Source organism: Eulemur rufifrons, chromosome 26, assembly GCF_041146395.1.
Source record: "Eulemur rufifrons isolate Redbay chromosome 26, OSU_ERuf_1, whole genome shotgun sequence".
Lineage (NCBI taxonomy): Eukaryota > Metazoa > Chordata > Mammalia > Primates > Lemuridae > Eulemur > Eulemur rufifrons.
In genome coordinates, this window is record NC_091008.1 from 6,159,813 (window position 1) to 6,184,103 (window position 24,291).

Consider the following 24,291-nt stretch of genomic DNA (forward strand, 5'->3'; position numbering starts at 1 on the left):
GTGGGAAGTATGAGTCGATGGTTTTACTGTATGGTTTGCTAAAAGCTGATGAAGGCAAATGCTCCTACCTTACTAATAAAGCAATTTCAGTTCCCTATCTTGAGGCAAGAAATGACAAGAATAAAGAATGCTTTTGATGATGTCTGAACTGAATTGGGGACCTCAGTGTGAGGATGGATTTAGTATTTTTCCAACCTAGAATTGATTTTCATGAGAAAAGCAAATACGGCTGAGGTAGTTTTCATGGTTCTCAAATGATTGAGAACACAAAACTCTGGCTCAGAGTCCTCTCCACACCGCATACATGTAAGTGCTGTTTTTTATCTGTGAATATATAATGATTGTTGTTCATTTCTTGTTTATTTAGTGCAGCTTCAGTGATTGGGGTTGTTTTTTTTTTTTTAATTTAAACTTTTTTGTCCTGCCACATTCAGCATCAGCCTGATATTTTCTTTAAAAAACTAGTTAATAATCCAGTGTTAGCAAAAGCTCATCAGTTTCTATAAGCAGTGCATAAGCCTGGTGTATCTGGATTTGTCATGTTGCTCTGCAGATAAGTTTGCTCGTCTGATTTGTGTGTCATTATACATTCAAAACACTTCTTCAGTTTAACATCAGCTGCCTTCAACTTTTAAACATCTGTACGGATATCCTTTGGTCAGCCAGCTTCCGTCTGTCTTGTCCAAGAGAATTATGTGCAGGTGAACGTTGCTTCTGTCCTTAAAGGTTGACTGCATGATGGACTGCTGTTAATAATTTTGTCTTGCCACGTTAATCAGCAGTGTCCACAGGACACCACAAGATAACCTGCGTGAAGGTCTCTTCGTCATATGGAGGGCTAGCGCTTCCATCAAACGTAAGGCCTCCGTTTGGTCTTGGGATTGCTCCCACATCCAGTTCCCGCACTGTCACGTGGCCTCCTGAAGGAGCTTTTTGTATTGCTTTGATTTGGTTTTTTACACTTCGCTTCTTAGAGCTCCATGGCAGAGAGTGTTTTTAGATAATCAAATTCAATAAGACTTTAAGATCTATTTTGCAGAAGGAAATCTGGCCGGTGTAGGGTTTCCTTGGTGCACAGTGACCAAAAGAGTGCTCTTTTCATTACTGTTTGGAGGCCAGATCAAGGGGTGACTGGTGCCCTGCTGATTCTTTGTTTCATTGACTCCTTTTCTCTTCCCTGCTGTTACCTTTGTTAAGATCCCACAGGAAGTCATATAACCCTGTTCCTTCAGGTCTTGTAAGGGTTTGCTTCAGTTCCATTTGCTCTGGCAGCGGTGTCTGAGGATTTAGCCCTCTTGATTATCAGTAGCCATGGTTGTTGGTACCTGACAGGTCCTCCTTAGCACAGAGAGAATGGGATGAATAATGGATGTGGTTTTGGGGGTGGAGGTGTTTGGCAGAACTGAGAAACCAGTGGCTTGGAACTGAAATGCGATTTGTTGCTTCCATACCTCATAAGATTGCAACATTTTTCCATCCCCACAGCTACAGTCTAGCCCAGACCATCAGCGACTAATCCGCTCTTCCTCCTCTTCAGTGTGTTCTCAGTCTACTGCCAGAGTGATGGTTTAACACATTAACTGCCATGTGAGCTATATTTAAACACACTGGTTTTGAGCCTGGGGCCTCATGAAGCATATGTAACTCACACGTCTCTTTGCCTTAGGAGCTGTGTGTTGTACAGGCTATTCACACTGCTGTGATGTAGCATACATGTTGCATGATGGGTGGTGGGTGGTCTCTTGGGCAAAACCCTGCAGTTGGCTCATGAAAAAATCTTTCTTACTGATGTTCTTATTGTTACAATTAATATTGACAATTTAATTGCATATAACTCATACACAGAAAATAATAAAAAACAACTTTTTCATTAAATTAGAAAGGATCATTTTGTTTTCAAAATTTTTATTTTATTTTCATAATAAAACACCGTGACCTCAAGGGAAATTTTTTTTCTAGTGTGGCAGTGTTAAAAATGTGTAACTGATCAAGTTACTCCTCTGCTCCTGTTGCTTCCTATTGCCCTTAGCCTAAGGTCCAATACTCTGACCATTATCAGAACAGTGTCCACTTGTCAGACTTAACCAGGAACAACTTTATAATGGAGATTTTGTTTTTATCAAAAGAACTATCATATCCACTGCCTTTAGTTCCAATGCTTGCAATATAGAATGATCTCTGGGCCACAGCTCATAAATTCACAGTGGTGACACTGCCTGAGAGATTTTTAGTTATTCTTAGTACCTAGGTACAAAGAAGGCCATAAGTCAAAAGTGACAATGAGAAAAGAATTCTTTTTTAGGCAGTCTGGATCCTCATTTCACATTGCTGGACTTTGCTGTGTGCACATTATGCCTGGCTAACCCCAGCTTTACATAAAAGAGCTTCATCAGCTTTTAACAAACCATATGGTAAAACCATCTACGCATATTTCTTCTGATACCTTCAGGCACTGCTAAGCAGCTGGTATTAATGAATAAAAATGGCCAGTGAAATCATAGTGTGTTGTTGCTAGGAAGGAACAGTTTATAGCCAGGAGAATTATAGATTACTAGGCAAGAACACACAGGAATAGAAGGAATGTGTGATTTCTGTATTTCATCTAGATTTTGCCTCCTGTACTGCTTAGGCAATAGTGCTGTGCTGATTAGCAAGGATTAATTCTATTCCTACTCATGGTGGTCCTAGGAGATGGGACCAATACTTTCAAATACCCATCAAAAGTATTTCAGGGCCGGTGTCCCTAATTGAAGCCACTAGGGGAACTATGAAAAGAGATCCTGATTAAACAACAGCAGCAACATTTTGTAATGTTGTTTCTCTAAATTTTCCATCTTTCCTCGCATAAAACATTTATTTCCTCCTGCTACACATGTTAAAATTTTTATTACGTTGAGACAATTCCTACTATAACCTTTTAAGAGACTTGATTCCTATCATAACCCAGATGTAGACATTTTCCCTTGTCTGCATGGAATCCTTTATAGCTTTTTATAAACAATGCAGAACTCAGTCCTTTTACCAAGTTCCCTACTCCCCCCAAAAAATCCAAGTATATTTTTTGGTAGTTTTCATAGCGCTCTGCATTTTACTTTGAAGCATCCCTATTGCTGTAATAGTGCAGATATTTCCTTCAGAGCTCTGGCCTCCAGCTTCATCTTTTCCCTGTCCTCTGCCCAGTTCTGGGCTCAGTCCCTCTGACTCCTCTTTCGTTTCTACGTTAATTAGAGCGGATTTCCCTTTTTAATGGGAAATCTGGCTGACTTTGACCAATAGGTTTAAAAAAGAGTTTTTATAGCAATAGGTATGATAAAATTTTCTCTAATTCTTACACCATAATATGTTGGAATTGGCGTCTCTTTATCCTTTTCCTAGTTCATCTCTTTTCCCCTGTCTTCCATTTGATACCAGTTTGTTTTTATCTATTACTTTGCTCGAATGATTTGTTTTCAGATTTCAGAAATAATAAAATAAATTCTCTAAAGGGAGTTTGAGTGTGAACTTTTTCTTCTTAGTACAGTGCTTTTTGCATAGTTGGCCAAAATTATAGTGTAAAGCAATTATATTGAAAGTACTTAAGCTGCCTGTATACACCTGTGGGTGTGAGGGTGTCCCCTCCATTCCCCCCATGCAGCTGGCTGTCAAGAGTTTCACCTGCTTCTTTGGAACTTAGACTGTTCCAGGATATTGTAGAGGGATTATCCAAAGTGGGTAGGAGAGACAGACACATTCTCAGAGTTCGGACAGATAAAAATTTCACTGGGCAGCTTTGAAGTTACGTCCTGAGTGCTGCTGCAGGGAATTTCTTACCAGATGTGGATGGAAAGGATGGTTACCTTGGCTTCGAGTGGAGGCTATGAAGAGTACTATAAATGTTTTAAAGTTTATTATTATCTTTATTATACAATATAATAAATGAATTTTTTTTTTTTGTCACATACCCAAACCAGAATCCAAAAGTAATCCGTAACAGTAGAGAGGTATGTGGGAGCTGAAATTAAATAGGGTGATGGAATTATGGGAAGTAGACAACGTTCTAAATGGCTGGGGCCGGGGATTTTGACATCTGCAAAGGAAGAGAATTCTAGGTTGAAGGCACTATGGGAGTGAGAGCTAGAATCGAGTATCTTAAATGTATAATACCAATAGCCGGCATGTAAAGAGTACTGCCATGCTTGTACCCTCCCCCAGATTTATATATCAAAACCTAATCACCAAGTGTAATGGTATTAGGAGGTGGGGCCTTTGGGAGGTACTTAGGTCATGAGAGTGAAGCCTTTGTGAATGGGATTAGTGCCCTTATAGAAAAGGCCCTAGTGAGCTGCTTTGCCTCTTCCACTATGTGAGGACACACGGAGAAGGCATCATCTGTGAACGAGGAAACAGGCCCTCACCAGACACTGAGCCTGCTAGGGCCTTAATCTTGGACTTCTCTACCTGGAGAACCATGAGAAATACATTTCTGTTGTTTATAAGCTACTCAGCCTATGTTACTTCTTTTATTGCAGCCCAAATGAACAAAGGCAAGTATCTACTCTGTACCAAGAGCTATTTGAAGCATGTAGCCTTTTAAAGCTCTTAATACTTAAAAAATCCTGTGAAGTACATATTATTATATCTTATAAAACCAGGGATCATGAAAAAATAATTCAAGAAAGAATTCTCCATAGGAGAGTTATGTATTAAACTATCCACAGTTGAAGAGAGAAGAAATAAATTATAAGAGTTCTCTAAGAATATTATATAGCAGAAACAAAGAGAAAATAAGAAAAAGTTTAAAAGAAAAAATTACAGAACCACAAAGAAAGAAATTAAGAGACATCATGGAAAACAGATGAGAGAGTTTAATAAATATATAATATGGGTTCCAAAAAGAGAGAAGAGAGAAATGAGGGGGAGGAAATATTTAAAGAAATAATGGGGAATTTTGGTTGGCTCTAGGATAATGATGATCACCCAATTCTAGATCTCTCCAAAATGCTCCTTCAGATCATAAAATAAAAAATGAACCCAAAGGAGCGACACATCACCCATGCCTATTGCATCACAAGGAAACAGAGAATATTACAAACTCCAAATTACCCATAAGTAGAGAAATTAATGCCCATTTAAACAGAGTTAACGTTGCAGTTCCCACTGCTGCTGCTAGTCTGTGGGTGCCCAAAGTGGGAGAGAGAAGCATGGAGGCCATAGATGTAACACAGATAAAAAATAGTCACCAAGAAAAGTCCCACACTGAGGACTAAATTATTAAATCAAGGCCTGGGACTTAGTGCATGGCACCAGCAACAACGTTGAGACTTGAATGTGAGTGAAACTGGAGTCTGAGAGAAGCATTTCTTCTGAGGGAATAGAAGGTAAATAGAAAAAAGGGACTTCCCTTGAAGAAGTAACAGGGAAGGAAAAGAAGGCAATAAGAGGGGGGAATGAAGAAGCATACCAAAATGAAAAGAAAAAGAAGACACCAACTCCCTTTCTCCCAACAACTAATATTATGCATTAAAAAAACTGCACTTCAGAGGCCGAGGCGGGAGGATCACTCGAGGTCAGGAGTTTGAGACCAGCCTGAGCAAGAGTGAGACCCCGTCTCTACTAAAAACAGAAAGAAATTATATGGACAGCTAAAAATATATATATAGAAAATTAGCCGGGCATGGTGGCGCATGCCTATAGTCCCAGCTACTCGGGAGACTGAGGCAGGAGGATCGCTTGAGCCCAGGAGTTTGAGGTTGCTGTGAGCTAGGCTGACGCCACAGCACTCTAGCCCAGGCAACAGAGCAAGACCCTCTCAAAAACAGAAAAACAAAAAACTGCACTTCATTATACTGACAGAGGAGGGTGATGTTGAACTAGAAATCATAATGTCTAACACAGGAAAATCAGACTGACTCCATAAGAAGACATTGCAAGAAGAAATTAGAAAATGGAAATAAAATATTTCAACTGATGAAAATTTTCATCAAAGAATCAATCAGTAAGCAGAATACTAGTCCACTCTGAATTTAATATCACCAAGCAAGCTTTTAGAGCTATTAAAAAAACTTAGAATAAAAATTCAAATAATGAGAATAGAAATGGTAAAAAATGTAAGAAATGAGAGTTGATTGAAACTGAGAAAGAAATTCAAGGGGGAAAATCAATTTCAGAAATGAAGATTAAATGACAAGATGCCCAATGGCGAACAGACTCAAATGGCAATTTAATAAGAGTCATCTTAAAAAGATAGGAAAACAACTAAGAGAAAATAGTAAATAGAAGATAAAAGGGTGACTAAATTAAAAAGACACTGAAAAACTAAAAATGAAACAAAACAATGAAATGGAACATATATTTAAAGCTATAATACAAGAAAACTTTATAGAAATGAGGAAAAACTTAAGTCTAAATACTGAATGTGCCTGTGATGAACCTGGAAAAATTGATTTGAAATAATAAACTCTAGCAAAATGACTGAACTCTAAAAACGAATTAAAAATCCTCAGGTCCAAATTATTGATAAGAAAATTAAGTTGGCATCATATTTATCAAAACAAGATAATAGTTGAACAGCATTTTGAAGAAACTCAAGAAAGTGAAAGATAAGTATTTTATATTTAGCCAAGTTATATTTTAAGTGGTGTATTGTTAATAGCTTCCTAGGGATGCCTTCACAAATTACAGTAAACTTGGGGGTTTAAACACATTTATCTTCTACAGTTCTGAAGGCCACAGGTCTGAAATCAAGGTGTTGGCAGGGCCATTCTCTCTCTGAAGGCTTTAGGGAACATGATTTCCATGCCTCTTCGTAGCTCCTGGAATCCTTGGCATTTCTTGGCTTGTAACGATGTCATTTCAGTCTCTACCTTTGTCTTCACGTGGCCTTCTTCTCTTTGTGTGTCTCTGTCTAAATCTCTCTCTCTTTTCTCTTATAAAGACACTAATCATTGGATTTAGAGCCCACTCTCAATCCAGGACTTCATCTGGAGATCCTTGACTAATAATTAATATATCTGCAAAGTCCCTGTTTTCAAATTGGATTGTATTCACAGGTACAGGAGGTTATGACTGGAATGTCTTCTTGGGGGACACAATTCAACCCACTACCAGTGCCAAAGCAAAAAAAAAAAAAAAAAATGTTTTAAATACCACAAGAACTCAGAAAATATTATACTCACGAGCTATTCCTGAGGAATCTAGCCTTGTTTAACTGAGAAGTGACATTTAAGAAATCTAGCTTAATTTATTTGAACTGCATTTAACTGAGAAAGGACAGGGCAAGCTTTGGCAAGAAGACTGATGTTGAGTATTTAATCAATTGAATTGTAGACCTAAGACTGAATAAGGCTAGTGACATGGGAAAGGATAGTATGTAAACATTATATAATCCTACAAAGTAGTAAGAATAAACTAAAACTGGGAAGAATGAGGAGAGAGAAAGGGAAAGTGAAATATTATTGACTACTCTGCAGGTAATAAGTAGGAGCACAGGGATGCCATTTTATAAAATTATAAACTGGATAGAAAAGAAAAGAGGATTAAAGCATAAGTACAAATATAATTACTAGAATGAAAAATTAAATCTTCCTAAATACCAAAAGAAATTAAGGAAAAAATTAAAGAAGTAAAGAAAACATACTATATAGAAGAAGTACAGTAAATATTACATAAATTATGTAGCCATTATATGAAATAATTTGACAGTGTTTAGACGAATACGTCAATAAATATAAGTGGGTTTAACTTGCCTATCAAAAGAAAAAAAACTTTCCTGTTGATTCATGGAGCAACTCCAACTCTATGCTGATTATAAGAGACATACCTAAAGCAGTGGGAATTAAAAAGGCTAAAAATAAAATGATGGACAAACTTATATCAAGCTAGTGTGAATCTAATACCAGACAAAGCAGATTTCATGCCAAAAAGCATTAATCAAGACAAAGCAGAACACTTTATAGTACTAAAAGCCTCAATTTACAACTAGGGTATAATAGTTATGAATACCTATGCATTAAGTGGTACAACTATCAGCATTATAAAGCAGAAACTATAAGAGATAAAAGGAGGAATATAGAGAAACTTATAATAAGAACAGATCAAGTGGACAAAAGAAAAAGTAAGAACATAGAAACGCTAAAGAACACAGAACTAGACATTTAAAAGGAATCAAAAAACAAAAGCAATCTTCCATGTAGATATAAAAAATCTTTTTTTAAAACAAATCTTGAGTAAAACGGGAAATGCAAATGAAATTTATGAATTTTTTGGAAAATAATGAAGCACTACATAACCACATGTGCAAGATATATTTAAAGCACTGATCAGACAGAAGAATTAATAGTCTCAAACACCTACATCAATAAAAATAAGAGAATAAAAACAAACAAATTCTAAATAAAAAAGCCAAAAAAAGAACAATAAAGAAAAAGAAAGCATAAGGAAGGGCATAATAAATTCTAAGCAGAATTTAATAAGCTAGAAAACAGAGAAATAGCAGGTTAAACTAATAAATAAAAATTCTGATTCCTTGAAAAAAATCATTAAAATACAAAGACCAATGGCAAAATTAATAAAGAAAAAAGTACAGATATGCAAAACAAGAATGGCAAAAGGAAAATTATTAATACAGAGAAATCTACATATCATAAAATAATTAGTATATCTGCATGTAGATAAACTTGAAATTAAATTTTTCAAAATTGATTCCAGTAGAAATAAAGAATTTCAATAGACTGATATGCCTAGCAAAAATGGAGAAAATTGTCAAGGAACTAACACCAAGCTTAGAAGTTTTCACAGGGGAAATGTACCCAAGCCTTAAACATCAGATAAACTCAATGCTACTTAGATTGTTTTAGAGTATAAAAAAATAAAGAAAATGAGAAACACCCTCCAAATGCTTTAAATGGGGTATAACATTGATACCTAAGCCTGATAAAGATAGTGCTACTATATCACTTATGAATATTGATGTAAAACTCCTTAATTAAATATTAATCAATAGAGTCCATTGCCACATTAAGGAAATAATAAACCATGGCCAAGTAAAATTTATATAAAAAATGCAAAGATGACTTAGTAACAGAAAATTTATTAACATGATCCGCTATATAATAGGTCTCACGAGGAAAAAAATTATATAAATATTTCCTAAACATAGCATGGCACATATATAAAATTTGCTCAACTAATCGATTTCATGGAAACCATGTTTCTATGAAACCTCTGTCTAAAATGAACTTAGATTATAAATCAACAATGAAATACATTTAAACAATTCTTACACATTTGAAATCTAGAAAACATAATACTAACTAAACTAAGAGTTAAAGGAGAAAATAAAAACTGAAATTCTGAAATATTTATAATAGATGACAATAAAACTACTGATGTTAAAATCAGCCAGATGCAGCCATAGCAACACTGAGAGGGAGATTTATAGCCTAAGATGTATTTGTTTTTAAATTAACACAAAAATATTAAACATTTAACTTACAAAGCTAGGAAAAGAACAGAGAAGAAACACAAAAATGGTAGAGGAAAAATAATAATAAAGATGACATGAAAATGAAGCAAGCAAGCTAGCAAACAAACAAATTAAAACCAATGAAGATGATCATCCAAGCTAAAATCTGGTACTTTGAAAAACTTAGTAACGTAGACAAGTTCTGGAAAGATTGCTGATGAAGAATAAACAGAAGGAATAAGTCAGTAATATTCAGAACACTACCAGCAAAAAGGCTATAACTACCACACAGGAAAGAATGATGATGTTACAGAATAGAGGTCATGTTCAGCATTCATTCAATGAAGACCAGATGCTGACTCTGCTTTTGAAACAGGCCCTGAATTTCTTTCTTTGCCCTTTTAAGTCCAGCCTCTTAATCTGGCCATTCCTCTTACTCTTTGCATATCTTCTGCTTCCTTCCCCACACCACTAGAAACCTTACCAGTTCAAGCCCCTAACTTAAAATACTTTTTATTTTCTTTTAGTTGTAAATTCATAGTTTTTGAAACACAGAACCAAGTAGGTCTTGCCTTTGAATCTCTTCTGCTTTGTCTTATCCCTTTGCAATAAGCACAGGAAAGCATTTGCTTTAGAATGTGATTCAGTAGGGGAAAAACTAAATCTCTAAGAGAAAAAACTTTAGAGCTAAAAGTATTCTTTACCACATATGTTTGTCCATGTAGACAATTCATTAATCATAATACAATAGCCACCTTAGGGGCTGAATCAGAAGGCAATCTACTATTTATCTTGCCTGAAACCCCCTATTTCGGAATACAATTTTTCTTTTTTATAATTGTACATTTGGGTGGTTAGCTTAAACAAGAGTACTATATAAGTGGAATATACTAGACCCTTGGTGGAAATGATAAATGGAGATCCCTAATGGTGATGATCACACTCTTAACATATAGTTATTTACATCTGTTAGCCTTCAGTTAGCATAAAGTCAGCTTGTTTTCCTCTATTCTGTGACATTTTCTTTCAAATGTTTGAATTCGGTAAACTCTCAATGTGTCTTGTTAGACACTTTTGCCTGTAATTCTTTAAAACCATGTGTGACTTAATCCATATGCTTTTCATTCATTTACAATCAAATCATCAAAATACAGCCTTTAAAGAGCTATTTGATTTCAAAGAACATTTTTAAATAAGCATTTAAAGCCCTTTGAGAATAAAAATGGGATGCCACATTTTTCCAAGAGCAAACACAGCACAACAAAAAACACACTCATGCCCAGAGAAATGCAATCTTGTGAGTTTTAATTCTTTTCCATTCTTGGCTAAATGAGCCATCCTCTATCTTCCTTTAACTCCTGGTAAAGCAGGAAGTGTTTTGAGAAGAGGAAGTAGTATTTTTCAATTAGTATTTAAAAATCAATTTAACTACTGTTTGAGCCGCTCCTCCTAAGACCTGAGGTCCAAGAGATTGAGGATTCTAAGGGAAGAGCCTGGAGGACTGGTGACAGCCACCATTATCCTGAGTTAAGATTCTACTAATTTCACAAATGTTACTGTAGAAATATATCAGAAAGTTACTACCTGGCTTAAAAAGTCTAACCATGTGGACCTGTGAGCTCTGGTCTCTATACTTGCAGAGCAGTTACCTGATGAAGATGAGTTTTTTGACTCATGGAGGCTTAAGTTCTACTGTGACACTTTTACAGTTGGAGAGAGGTTCCATTGCTCATCTCTGTTGACAGTCATACATGATTCTTAAATTTCACTACCCTTTAGGGGTGATCTACTTTGTAAATAACAAAGGATAAAAGAAGTTGTGTGAAATATTTGCTTGGAGGTTCAATTTTGTGTCAGTGACTTTGTGAGGAATTCATTGTAAAATCAAGGAAGGAACAAACACCACATTGTCTTTGTGGTGAAAATGTTTAATTATTAAGTAGGGATTGCATATACTTCCCTGCTCCTCCCTAATTTTTAGAGAAATATTAACACGAGATTGCAAAGTGGATCATTTAGGTGATAGAAATGGGGAATGTAGCTGTCAAGGACTATGCAAAGATACTTTCTTCAATCTCTTTAAAAGCAGTGGGGGTAAGATCATATTACTGACTGGTGGGTGAAGATGAAAAGACTTTATTATTTAAAGACTCTAATATGAACTTTTCCTCATCCCCACACTAGTACAAAGGCAAGTCCTCATCAATTCTGTCTCCAGAACATGTCCTGTGTCTGTCCACATCTCCCCAAGTTCACTTGTATTAGTCAGGATTTCTCCAGAGGAATAGAACTCATAGGAAATATACACACAAAATATATAATTTATCTTAAGGAATTGACTCACATGATTATGGAGGCTGACAAGTCATTCAGGAAAGTAGAAATTGTGAAAGAATGCATTGTCGATGTTGTAGGATACTTAGACCCCGATAACATTTCAAAGTACAAACAGCTGCCTCTTTCAAGGAGAACCGTAACTGATCGGCAGCATGAGTTAGCCTTCAACTTGACAGAACAACTTCATGCAATACTTCAAAAGGAAAATATATATCATTCAAGTGCTTTGGCTGAATCAACTGGTACTACCGACTCAACACAGGTTTTATACTTCATTCAGGTTATAATAGGAGACTTTCTTTGCTACAAAGAGTTACTCGCCCTGAGCACTCTTGCAAACAGAACACAGTGAATAGATATCTTCAACAACTTTCAGGATAAATGTCATGAAGTTGGACTGCATTTGGTAGGTTTAGTCAGCGTATGTACAGACGGCGCACCTTCCATGACAGGAAAACATGAAGGGTTTATTGCACAGATCAAAAAAGTATTAACAGATCCAAATGCTCTCGTTTATTTTCATTGTATTAATATGAATATCTTGCATCAGCAAAATCTCCGTGCTAAAGCTACCATTTTAAGTGACACTATGCGACAAGTTATTAAGTATTGTTAACTATATTCATGCAGATGCAACACGGCCTCTTCAGTTTTGTAACATGCTCAAGTTGAACGATGAGGTATTCAGTGTGGATTTGCCCTGTCATTCTAAAGTGCACTGGCTATCACAGGGACGGGTGTTAGCCACAATTTTATCTCTGCAAGAACGTATATTAATAGTTAAATTTTGTGAAGAACAGAATCAGCCAATGTGAGTTATTTTTTTTTTTTTTTTTTTTTTTTTTGTTGAGACAGAGTCTCACTTTGTTGCCCAGGCTAGAGTGAGTGCCGTGGCGTCAGCTTAGCTCACAGCAACCTCAGACTCCTCGGCTTAAGCGATCCTACTGCCTCAGCCTCCCGAGTAGCTGGGACTATAGGCATGCGCCACCATGCCCGGCTAATTTTTTCTATATAGATTTTTAGTTGTCCATATAATGTCTTTCTATTTTTAGTAGAGACAGGGTCTCGCTCAGGCTGGTCTCGAACTCCTGACCTTGAGCAATCCACCCGCCTCGGCCTCCCAGAGTGCTAGGATTACAGGCGTGAGCCACCGCGCCCGGCCTATGTGAGTTATTGAAAGAAGATTTCTATAAGAATGCAGCATTTTTGTGTGATATCATGTCAAATCAAAAATGACTTGAATATTTCTTTGCAAGATAAAACTAAGGATATATGTGGTATGTGGCAAAAAAAATCCATGCATTTCTAAAAAAGCTGTCTGTTTTCAAAACACTTCTTCTTCAAAAGGAAATTCGGATGAACATTTTTCCCAGTTAGCAAAGGTCATTAATGGGCGAAATGATATATGTGAATCATTTGATGAATACACAGCCATTATAGACCTATTATTAATAATTGGAGAATGCAACGAAAGATTCCCTGACTTTGAGAATCATGACATGACACTCAAATTGGCATTTCGACCTCACCTAGTTGGCATCACCAAGGCATCTAAAGAACTACAGATGGAATTGATTCAGCTCTCAGTAGATGACATTTTAGAGTCGTCGTTTGATGCTAAGAAAGATCCAACTGAAATATGGAAAAATGCAGTAGAAGGCCCGTGCCTTTGGCAACATGCCTGAAAAATGCTTTCGTGCTTTTCAGCCACTTACTGCTGTGAATCTACATTCTCCTGCCTAACCCAAATCAAGATGCCCTTAAGGTCACAAGTGACTGATACGCATCTAGAGGATCAGCTGACACTGCGGACCTCCACGCTGCAACCAAATATTTACATGCTTTCCAACAAATAGCCAATACCACAAAGTTATTGAAGGTTGATTAACTTTAAAATTAACAAATAGTTTTTTCATTTTTTGAAATTAAGTACACAGTGGTTTGATTTTTACAAAATAATGTACCTTTTAAAGTATATCTAATTGAAGTTTCTTGAATGTGGTCTTATTTGATTACAGCTGAATTAATACGGCCTTCCAACATGAAAAGTTTCCCCACCCCCGAATTAGTGGTTCAATTTAGTCATTGTGTATACAAGCAGAAAGTTCAGAGAGTTAAAACAAAAAATAAAAGTTACACAACTCTTCCGAGTGTGTGTTGGGAGAAGAAAACAGCTTTGACTGGGTGTGTCTTCCAGACCGAGCCTTTTGTTTCGTCCTGGCCCATCTGTTGGATCGTTAGATCCTGGGGCTTGTTGAGAAGGGAGCCCTGAATCAGGCCAATCCATCCATCTCTTCCTGAAGGCCTGCTGTGGGAAACCGCCCTGTCATTAGTTGTTTCAAGTTCTCAGTTTGCCGTCAGAATACTGTGGAGCCGACGCTGAAAGGGAGTTAATCAAAGGAACATTCTTCAGACTTGAAAGTCAAGAGTAAGGCAATAGAATTATGATTCTGGGACTACTTTCACAAAGAACTGACTGAGCACCCTGGTTATAAGCTTCACATTTTAGCTTATTTTGTGTTTCAACTTGTTTCAAGGGGCAGTGCCAAAAAATGTTTTTTAATAGTTTTTCTGAAAATCTTATTGTTCATAATGACCTTTCAAAAACTTGGAACTTCTCTTTGTACCAGTTTTGTCCTTTTCAATTTGGCAAAGAGGGCTTTGTGTGCTTCTAATGGAACTTTTGATTTTCAGTGTTTTTTTTTTTTTTAATTATGCTGATAATTTCAGTAGGAATGGAGAACTAACTTTTTATTCAGTCTTTTTCTGTTATTTGCTGAAGATATGTCAATCCACTTTGCTCATACTTAAGTGCCTGTTTTGTCAGATGGAGGCACAAAGAGGAGAGGCTGTGGTACGGATCAGAAAGCGTGGTCTATTAATGCAAAAATATATACTGTTCAAAAAATGCGGGTCTTGGGGGGGGGTGTAATCTTGAGGCCAACTCCCAAATTTGAATCTTTGAATGATTTTGAGAAGAAATGTCTCAAAAAAAATTAAATAACTTGTCAGGTTACGCAGATAGAAAGGGAACTGTGAAGGTCTTTGGGGGTCATGTAATCAAAGTTTAGTCTTCGCATCATTGTAACGTACAAAAGTTCAATGACATTGAGAACTTCATTGAGGTCCCAAGTCTGTTGGGCCTACTGTGGTTTGTGCCTTAGAATTTTTCAGGTATTTCTGAGGTCACGTTTAAATAGAAAGTTCCATATGGTATTAGTTAGAAGTGGTTGTCCTATTAGAGGAGAGAGATGTATTAAGGCTAGTTGGTAGAACAGGGATATATTAAAATAAAAGTATAGCTTAAGGTTTAAAAGCCACATTTCAGTGTGGTAGAAGGTCTTACGAAAGACATTGAAAGCTGGGTTTTCAATTTTAGTTTCGTGTTGAATTAATAACAGAGTATATTGGGCTGGGCATTCTGAGTGGAAGTACCTATAGGAATAAGATGAGTCTGGCCAGTGAGACGTAGAGGAAGGGTTCTTCCCTGCTTCTGAGTACTTGTACCCTAAGAATGGGATGCGTGGCCATTTGGGGTTCAACCAAGTGGAGTCTAAGTTTCTGCAAAGACCAAACTGTGCCTGCACTGCCCTGAGTTGGCATTTTCTTTATGTTAATCATATTATGGAAAGATAATCTTTAATTAAATAAATGAATTAACATCCAGGAAAGGTGCAAAAATATGATTAGGTTAGTTCCACCTTAAGGGAAATTTGGCAAACGTGACTCAGGAAGGAAGATGGAAGATTATAGGGGACAGACCTGTGTGTTACAGATTTATTGAGTCCGTGTGCTTCAGTGCTCCTGGTTGCTGAGCCTACTGCGTGTTTCACCCCTGCTGGGCTGCAACCATACAGTAAATCAAGAGTTTGCAAGTCTGTGTTGCCTCACTTGTTCTAGCTGTCTGCATTGTTCCCTGGAAGGGGCTTCAGGTGGGAAACAGGGAATGCGGTTCTCCTGGTGAGTTGGCTTGTTACTGGAGCCAGCAGAGCTGTCTGCTGCTTAGTTTGAGCTGCCTCCGTGTCCCAGGAGGGTGGGACCCGAGAGGGGAGTCATGCGAAGTGGAGTGTCTGCAAGAAGCCAACACCTGTAAAATGAGAGAGAAGTCTGGATTAAAACCCCAGTTCTGCCTTTTGACAGCTATGTGACCTTGAGCAAGTTAATTTACTTAATCCAGTTGCCTCACCTATACAATTATAACATTATATAATCTTCATAGACTCTTACTGTGTTCCAGGCACTGTGTTAAGCTCTTGCCAAATATTATTACTGTAAGATAAGGACTATTATGATCTCCTTTTACAGATGAGGAAGAAAATATTGGAGAAGTTAAATAATTTGTCCCGGTTATGTTACTAGTAGGTATTGGAGTCCAGAGTCTGGATTTGAACCCTGCAGCTTGGATTCTGATGTGTGTTCTCTTGAACACCACAGTTACTTCATGGGATTGTTGTTTACAAGCTCATGTCTTAAAATGTACAGAATGCAAATATATAAAGTGCTTAGCCCAGTACATCACACACAGTGAACACACAATGATTATTAACCATTTATTACTATTGTACATTAAGGGCTATATATATTTTAATGCACACAAACTGTACCCTAAAATTAGAATTATCAAATAAGGAAACTGGGAGTCAGAGAGATGAAGTTCATGCAGCCGATAAGAGGCAGACCTGTGATTTAAACCAGGTTTTTCTGACTCCAGAGACCGTGTACTACCAGTAGTGCGCGACATGTAGTGTGAGGATTTCCGAGGACCCAGAGTTAGCGTCAAGGCTCTACAAATTTATGGTTGTGCTAAGCCTTTTCTGCAGACAGAATGTATAATATATTTCACACACGTATGTACTATTTCAGATGATGTGATGAACGTACAGAAACCTATTCTTGTAATTAAGAAAGCATAGGTTCATCAATAAGGCTATATAATCCATAATATCTCCTTGCCATTATGCATTTTTCTCAATGGTCACCTACTAAAAGTACAATTACTCCTAAGTGGAAATTCATGAATATTTTTGGAGTTATATATTGAAGTTATCTTTATATTTGGAATATTTTGATATAATAAATAAGTTCGTAAGTCTGCATGATTAGTAGGACTATGCCTATCATACATACACTGACTGGTACACGTTTCATATACCAAGAGGAGGATTATGAGAGTGAAGACACTACAGTGCACTGCACAGACACAACAGGGGAAGGAAAGAAGCTGTAAGTATCTTATTCGTGGACATGCACCATAAATTTCTTACTGCAGTTTTAATGGAGGAAAACACACGCAGAGCAAATTAAAAGCAACAGCTTTGGCTATTGAAATGTGAATACCTAAATTGCCAAAGCCCTTTGTGGAATTTAAGAAGTGTGATTTCTATTAAAAACAATGGGATTCACATGGCCCTCACTCTGAGAAAGCATCTGAGAATTTGTCCCTTAAGGGTCAGATGAGTTATGAGCGTTTGAAAAGAGAAAATTTAGAGTCAATTTTCCAACTCAGCATTGCACTGGGGACTGTGGAAAGGGAGAAAATCCGATTCCTGTATGGGACAGCGTACAAGACAGGAAGCTAAGCAAGTTTTTACTTGAGTCTTCATGATGTGCTGTTCCATGAATAAATAATTTGAGATATCTATCAACTCTCTCCTCAGTGCCACTTATTTAATTTTAAACTTCATTTCTACTTGGACTATGCATTGCATTTATAATTTAATTTTCTGTCTCATTTTAGTGATTATTTAAATCAAATTTGTTGACCCATAGAATTATGGTGAAAAAGACTCCAGGGAGTGAGTACTGGGGATCAGTGTAGGCTTCGTTTGTTTGTTTGTTTTAGCCTAAGAGCCCTTTCTTCAAGTGAAGTCCAGTGTGTACACAGATGAGAGTGGAACCGTTCTGACGGATGCCGTGAACCTCACCCCTTACCAAACCCGCCTCTTCAGCCCCGTCCCACACTGTGGTCTTGTGGCCTCTGAGACACTTTGGAGGAATGCTTGGGTCTGGTAAACACACTTTAAAATCTTTTACAAGGATAAATTGTCTATCCAACCATTTCCCAAACAGATTTTCATTTTGGGAGAAAGTTTAACGTGCATATCCTTTTTATGCCTCTTCTTGAAAGAGTGATTAGTTATCACCCAAGAGATACTAACTTTCTCGTGGTTTATCATCTCTGATGGTGAGAAATGAATTCCTAAAGATTGAATGCCTTACTATATATATCACTGCATTTCTATGCCGTGAAGGAGTTTTGAGTATAGTATGAATGTACTATGGTAATATAAATCAAAGCATACCTAATTGAATTAATAACAGAAATCAGTGCTACCATTTGTTAAGCACATATATGAGGCACTCTGCCTACGTTTTTTTTACTCATTTAATTCTTATAGCATCTCTATGAACTGGACATTATTACCTCCACTTTCCGAATGGGAGGATCGAGGCTCAGGGAGCTCGTGGTGACATGCCAGGAACTGGCAGAGCTGGGGATGCCGTCCTGGTTCTCTCTGGTTTCGTGCCTAGACTCTTCCACCACGCCACCTGCCTTTATGTATGTGCTGAATTTTATATTCTGCCAATGTCTTTCAAATCTGTTTGTACATATTTTTATATATACTACACACACACACGTCTCTTCTAAGACAGTGCTAAGAGTAAAAAAGTTGTGTTAAGATTGATTATACTCTGATAGAATCTCAAGTTATAAAAGTGGGCAATCATATATAAAATTTATGACTGAAATAGTTTGACTTATTTTGGAGTTGGTATATATTTTGAGAATTTCTATAATAATTTATGTTCATTCGTTTAGTATTTCTGAGAAGCAAATTAACTCATAGGTTAGGGTACAGGGTAAAGAAAAAGATTGATAGACTCCAATATAGAAACCAGAATTCCTTAAAGAAATGGCAGACTTCACGGCTGGAACAGGAACAGTATTGGGTGATCTCGAAACATCTGGTGGTACCAAACAGTAAAGAAGTGTTCAAAAATGGTGGGGGCATATCCAGAGGAACCAACTTGAAAATGTTCCATTGGCCAAATCTGAGATTTTTTTTGAGCAATAATATAACTAATGATAACAGATTATGACCTATATAAAAAACAAGTACCTAATGATACAACTAAAAAATTAAGTAAATGTAGAAAAGCAGCAACTCTTTTTTATAGTATATTTCAGTTAATAAATATGGAAGAAATGATGGAAGGAGAAAAATCATCATTTTGCAAACACTGTGGTAAACTGTAGTGTTGCAGGCATGCATCATCAATGATTACTAAAACTAATGGAGAAGAGTATGATGATGAAAATTAGGATACTCACCTGTCTCAAAGTATCTCCCTACAAGATACTTCTCAGTTGCAAAAAGAAGAATGGTAACTTTACATTGGAAAACTCTGACAGACTCATCATAACCAAGTGACCGAAGTTAACATCACCAGTAATGAGACAGATTGATTTCACGTAGTGCTAAGAACACAGCATCATATTTGTGGTATTTTTTTGCCAAAAATGCATAACCTGAGTTTAATCATGAGGGCACCTCTTCTGATCTTGTGTTCTCTTGCAGCCGATACTCTAATGGGAAATGTCTCTCTTTCCTAATCAGGAAAAAACTCTCGGAAAGGATCTCCACCTCTCTGCTGAAAGAATCCAGTGTGCAAATCCTATGGCTAAGTTGTAGTCCTCATTTTACTAGGTTCCTGGCATCATTTGACACACTGTATCACTTCCTCCATTTGGAAACTTTCTTCTCTTGGCTTCCATGATGCTATACTCTCCTGCCCTGCTCACTCGCATTCTTTGTTGTGCTCCCTCCCCATCCTGAGAGGTCTCCATCCAGTTCTTGCCTAGTTCACCTGCCTCCTCATTTACCCCTCTCCTCCCACTCCTCCAGCCACACTGGCTTTGCTGATGCTTGACCACACCAGGCTTTCCCTGCCTCACATCCTCGCTGTTTCCTTTCCTCACCACCTGGTACACTTCTGCCTCATACACCTGCAAGGCTACCTCCCTCACTTCATTAAGGTCTCTGCTCAAGTATCATTGCTCTACCCCCTACCCCAGGGTCATTCTGAATTTCCTTACTTGGCTTTATTTTTCTTTCGAAAGTGATCATGATCTGAACTTACGTAATTATTTGTTTACCCGCTTTGTTTACCTTGCTAGACGATAAGCTTCCTGAGGGCACGGACTTGGTCCGTCTTGTGCACTGCTGTATCCCCAACGACTAGAACAATGTCTGGCATTTAGTAAGTGCTCAAAGATATTCAACAAAGTAATACATTTATGAGTTAAACAGCTCCATGTGAAATGACAGTGCTTTGTTCTTAATTTTAGTCAAATTAACCACACTCTTGGTTTTCCAATGTTCATTTCTTTAGTTCTGTAGTGGCTACTTTAGACCTAATACATGGAATTTATAAGCTCAATCCTGATTTTATAAACCTTGTACATTATTTCTTCAGGTTTCAACTTTGTCCTATTCCTATGTGTATGTTCTTTAATGTGAGAGTTTTACTTTGAAATAAGGAAGACATATATTCATACATGTTTGAATTTTCAGTGATATGCTTAGGTTAATTATGTGTTTCATGCAAGCACACACACACACACACACACACACACACATTCACCAGGGCACAGAGCCCATAAAGAAATTGAAACCAGATGAGACATGAGGAATTCCCGAAAGGTAAAGCACCAAATCTGTCATTCGGAAGAAGTAGTTTCCACACTGAACAGTGGATACACATATTGGCTTCTACAGTAGCTCAAGGATAGATTTTGATGATCTGAATGACAGCTAGGCACCCACTAACCCATTTAATTAACTGTTTTCGGTTAGGCAATTCACCAAATCGGGAATATGTGTTAAATTAGTACTACTGAACAAGGTAATTAAATAGGTCCTTTTACAACATAGTGAGCAACTTGTATATATTACTTTCTAGTAAGATATAGCTAAAGTCAATCATTAGAGCTTTTCTTGGAGCAAGGCCATAATTTATTGATTCTACTCTATTGGAGACACTGTAAAGCAACTGGATAAAAAATGCAAAGGAAGTGTAAGAGAGAAAGATATGCCTTCACTGTTTTGGAGAAAAGAATCTCACGTATGACCATATGTAGGTATTCTCCGAACTGGACATGTTGATGAAGCCTGTCTAAAATAGTGGATTTCAAACGGTCCTTGGACTCATTCCCTTTGACATAGTGGTGGTAACATTTCTGTGTTAAAAGGTTAGAAGGCTACATTACACTGTGTTACAATGCAGTGAGTAATTACCTTCACCATATAATATAAAGGTTAAACTTGTTATAATGTAATGAGTATAAGAAATATCCCTGACTATCCATACTTCCCCATTCTCTTTTTATTTTATCTAATCCTGGAAATTATTCAAGTATGCTTTATTTTGTAAATAGAAAAAAAATATTGTTGAGAATTGAGAGAACTGTTAGAAAACAGGTTTCTGTGTGGAAATCACAGTTCAAATATCCTCCCCTGTCGTGGCGTGCAGTATATATCCAATCTCATCAAGTTTGTACAATTAGGAGACTCCTAACCTCAGAGGTATCCATGATTTAGTTTTCTAGACATTCAGATGTAAAACAGAGGAAGTAGCTTCTTTACACAGACAGTTCTGTTTATTCATGAATGTAAAGGAGTATGCCCATTGTAAATTTAGCAGACGGTTTAAAATAGAAGTGAATTCTCAGAGAATGAGCAGGCACTTTGCTAAGGATGATGTATGACCCTCTCTGAGATGAGTAAGTGTGGTAAACATATAACTTCTGGTCACATGTAGTTTGTCTGCCAGAGGATGCCTGACCTCACTCCATCCTTCATCCTCAACCCCTCCCTGACCCCACCTCACTCCAGACCCCCATTTAATCCCTGATTGCTATCCCAGGGGGCGGGGATCTTCGACAGGGTGAGATTCAAGGCTGTGGAGAGATTTTAGAATGGGAAGACTATGTCTGTTTCACACATTACGTGGTAACAGAAACAGCTGAGAGTTTAACAGTTTGTTTTTTGGGCTGTGTTTAAAAATCCCTTGCATGAAACAGCTGCATCAGTGCACAGCTGTGTCAAAAGAGCCTTGTCAAAAATGTCATGTATGCATATATTTTTTTCCTAAACTATTTTGGACAAATCACATTTTCCGATGTATTTCCTGTCTCCCCAGGTATACAGTCATGTATACTTTATAGCATATGCCTGGTAAACAAGTTTATAAAGTGTAAGGAAAAAAATCTGATGCCTACTTGATACATTACCGTTCAAATTAAATCATATTTTCACTTTTGGGGACTCCATCCTCCTGGGATATCCCAGGCCATAATCTGTTGCTGGGCTTTATGGCTTTAATGTTTAGTAACTAATATGCCAATCTGAAAACAATTAGCTTTGCCTTAAAAGAGAAACTCTTTGATGAGTTTAGGAGATTAGAAAGCAGTTGCACACACCAGGTCAAAAAAAAAAATCAAGTTTTATTTTGGCTGTAACTATCAATTCAATAAGCAATAACCACCCTTCCCCCACCATTTGCAGTAGGATGACTCTTTAAATCCCTATTGTTTTCTTTAATGTTTTACATTATAAAATGGAAACGGGTGCACTGAATTTTTAATTTTTCTTAGAGGGCCACTCTAACACCATTTCAAAGTTGAGGTGAGTGAAAGGAGTAACGTGGAACTTAGTTGTTATGTATCAAATTTTTAAAAGATCAGTTTTGGCCATGGCTTAGATACTTAAGGTAGAATTTATAAACTTACATTTAATCCTATTTCTAAATTTTTAGCATGTACAGAAAACTACACGGGCATGTGTAAACCGTGTGACCGTGGGTGAGTCACTTGACCTTTCTCAGGGTCTGCTATGGTTTAAATATGTCCCCTCTAAAGTCCAGGTGTTACTAACATAGTAGTAACAAGAAGTAAGGCCTTTAAGGGGTGATTAGGCTGTGAGGGCCACTCCCTTGTGAATGCAGTTAAGGCTCTTACAAAGGAGGCTTCAGGCAGCCTTTGGCTCGCGTGCCTTGTGCCTTGTGTCTGTAAGGACGTGGTGTTCCTCCTTTCCGCTCGGGCGGATGCAGCACCCAGGCACCATCTTGGAAAGCAGAAAGCAGCCCTCACCAGACAACCAGACCCGTTGTCACCTTGATCCCGGACCGGACTTCCCAGCATTCAGAACTGTGACAAATGGATTTCTGTTCTTTATAAGTTACCTCGTCTCAGATATTTCTGTTATAGCAGCAAAAGCAGACGAAGACAGACTTGATCTCTTCATCTTCAAAATGAGAATTTTAGTATTTGCTGCCCAGAGCTATAGGGAGGGTTAAACTTGGTATGCCTGTAAGACCCTCAATCCAGGGTAAATACTCGACCCTAGATGCCACCGGATTTGACCTGGAAGGTTGCTGAGGCCCTGCCTCTCTTGTTCATGGCCTTGAACTGAGACTTTCTGTGTGCCTTTCCTCATGTTTAGTAGCTCTCTGACTTCACCCCTTTTTTGCCTTGGAGTGATCTGATTGCTGTTAGGGGAGTGTTCTAGGGGAGATGGAAGGAGAGGCCTAGGGTCTTCCCTGCTCTTCTTCCCCAGCTGGTGTAGGACTCCTGGGAAGCAGCCAGCCACACTCAGCTCCGGCAGGGCTCAGACCAGCACTTTGGCTTCACTTGTCCAGATGTTTCCCCAAACCCACTAGAACAGTCTTAACTTGAGGCCTTGCTGGAGGCACTGAGTCCCACCCTGAGAACCCTCTGTTTGTCCTCATGCCTACCCAAATTCCACTTGCGAATGTGTCGGGAGAGAGCCTAGAGTTACACAATTAAACATAGACACATTGATGTGAGATAAAGAGCAAAACCAAAACCAACAAAAATCAGAATTCTACCTGTCCCCTTACAGAGGGTCATGTTAGGGAGTGGTGTTGGGGCAGAGTGGGGGGGGGAGGTGGCATCTGGATTGATTGGAGAATGACAAGAAACAGGAAAGCCTGGAAGTCCTTTGTACATTCTGTAGCTTTACTATGATCAGCTGTACTTACTGTCCACTAAAATACTGCCTGTGCGAGGGAGCTATTTTACATCATGTATAGGAAAATGGAAGGTTTGCTTGCTTACCCCCTATGCTTGGAGATTTTTATAACATTCATTTTATACTAAGTTATTCAGGAATTTTTGACTGGCAGCTAACTCAGTGAAAGGCCTCAGTAAAAGATTAATTGTTATTGTTTGGTATATAAAATTGATGAATGCACTTCAGTTGAATAAACTTTCTCATTTTTGATGGCTTGTACATCAGATAAGCCTGTATCAGTGTTCTTAATTTTGACTGCCCATTGGGGACCTTTAAAAAAAACAACCCACTGATGCCTTGGTCTCAGCCCTTGAGATTTGAACTTAATTGGTCCAAGTCGTGGCCTGAAGAGCAAGAATTTTAAAGTTCCCCAGGTGATTCTAATATTTAGACAAGTTTTAGAACCACTGGTCTAGA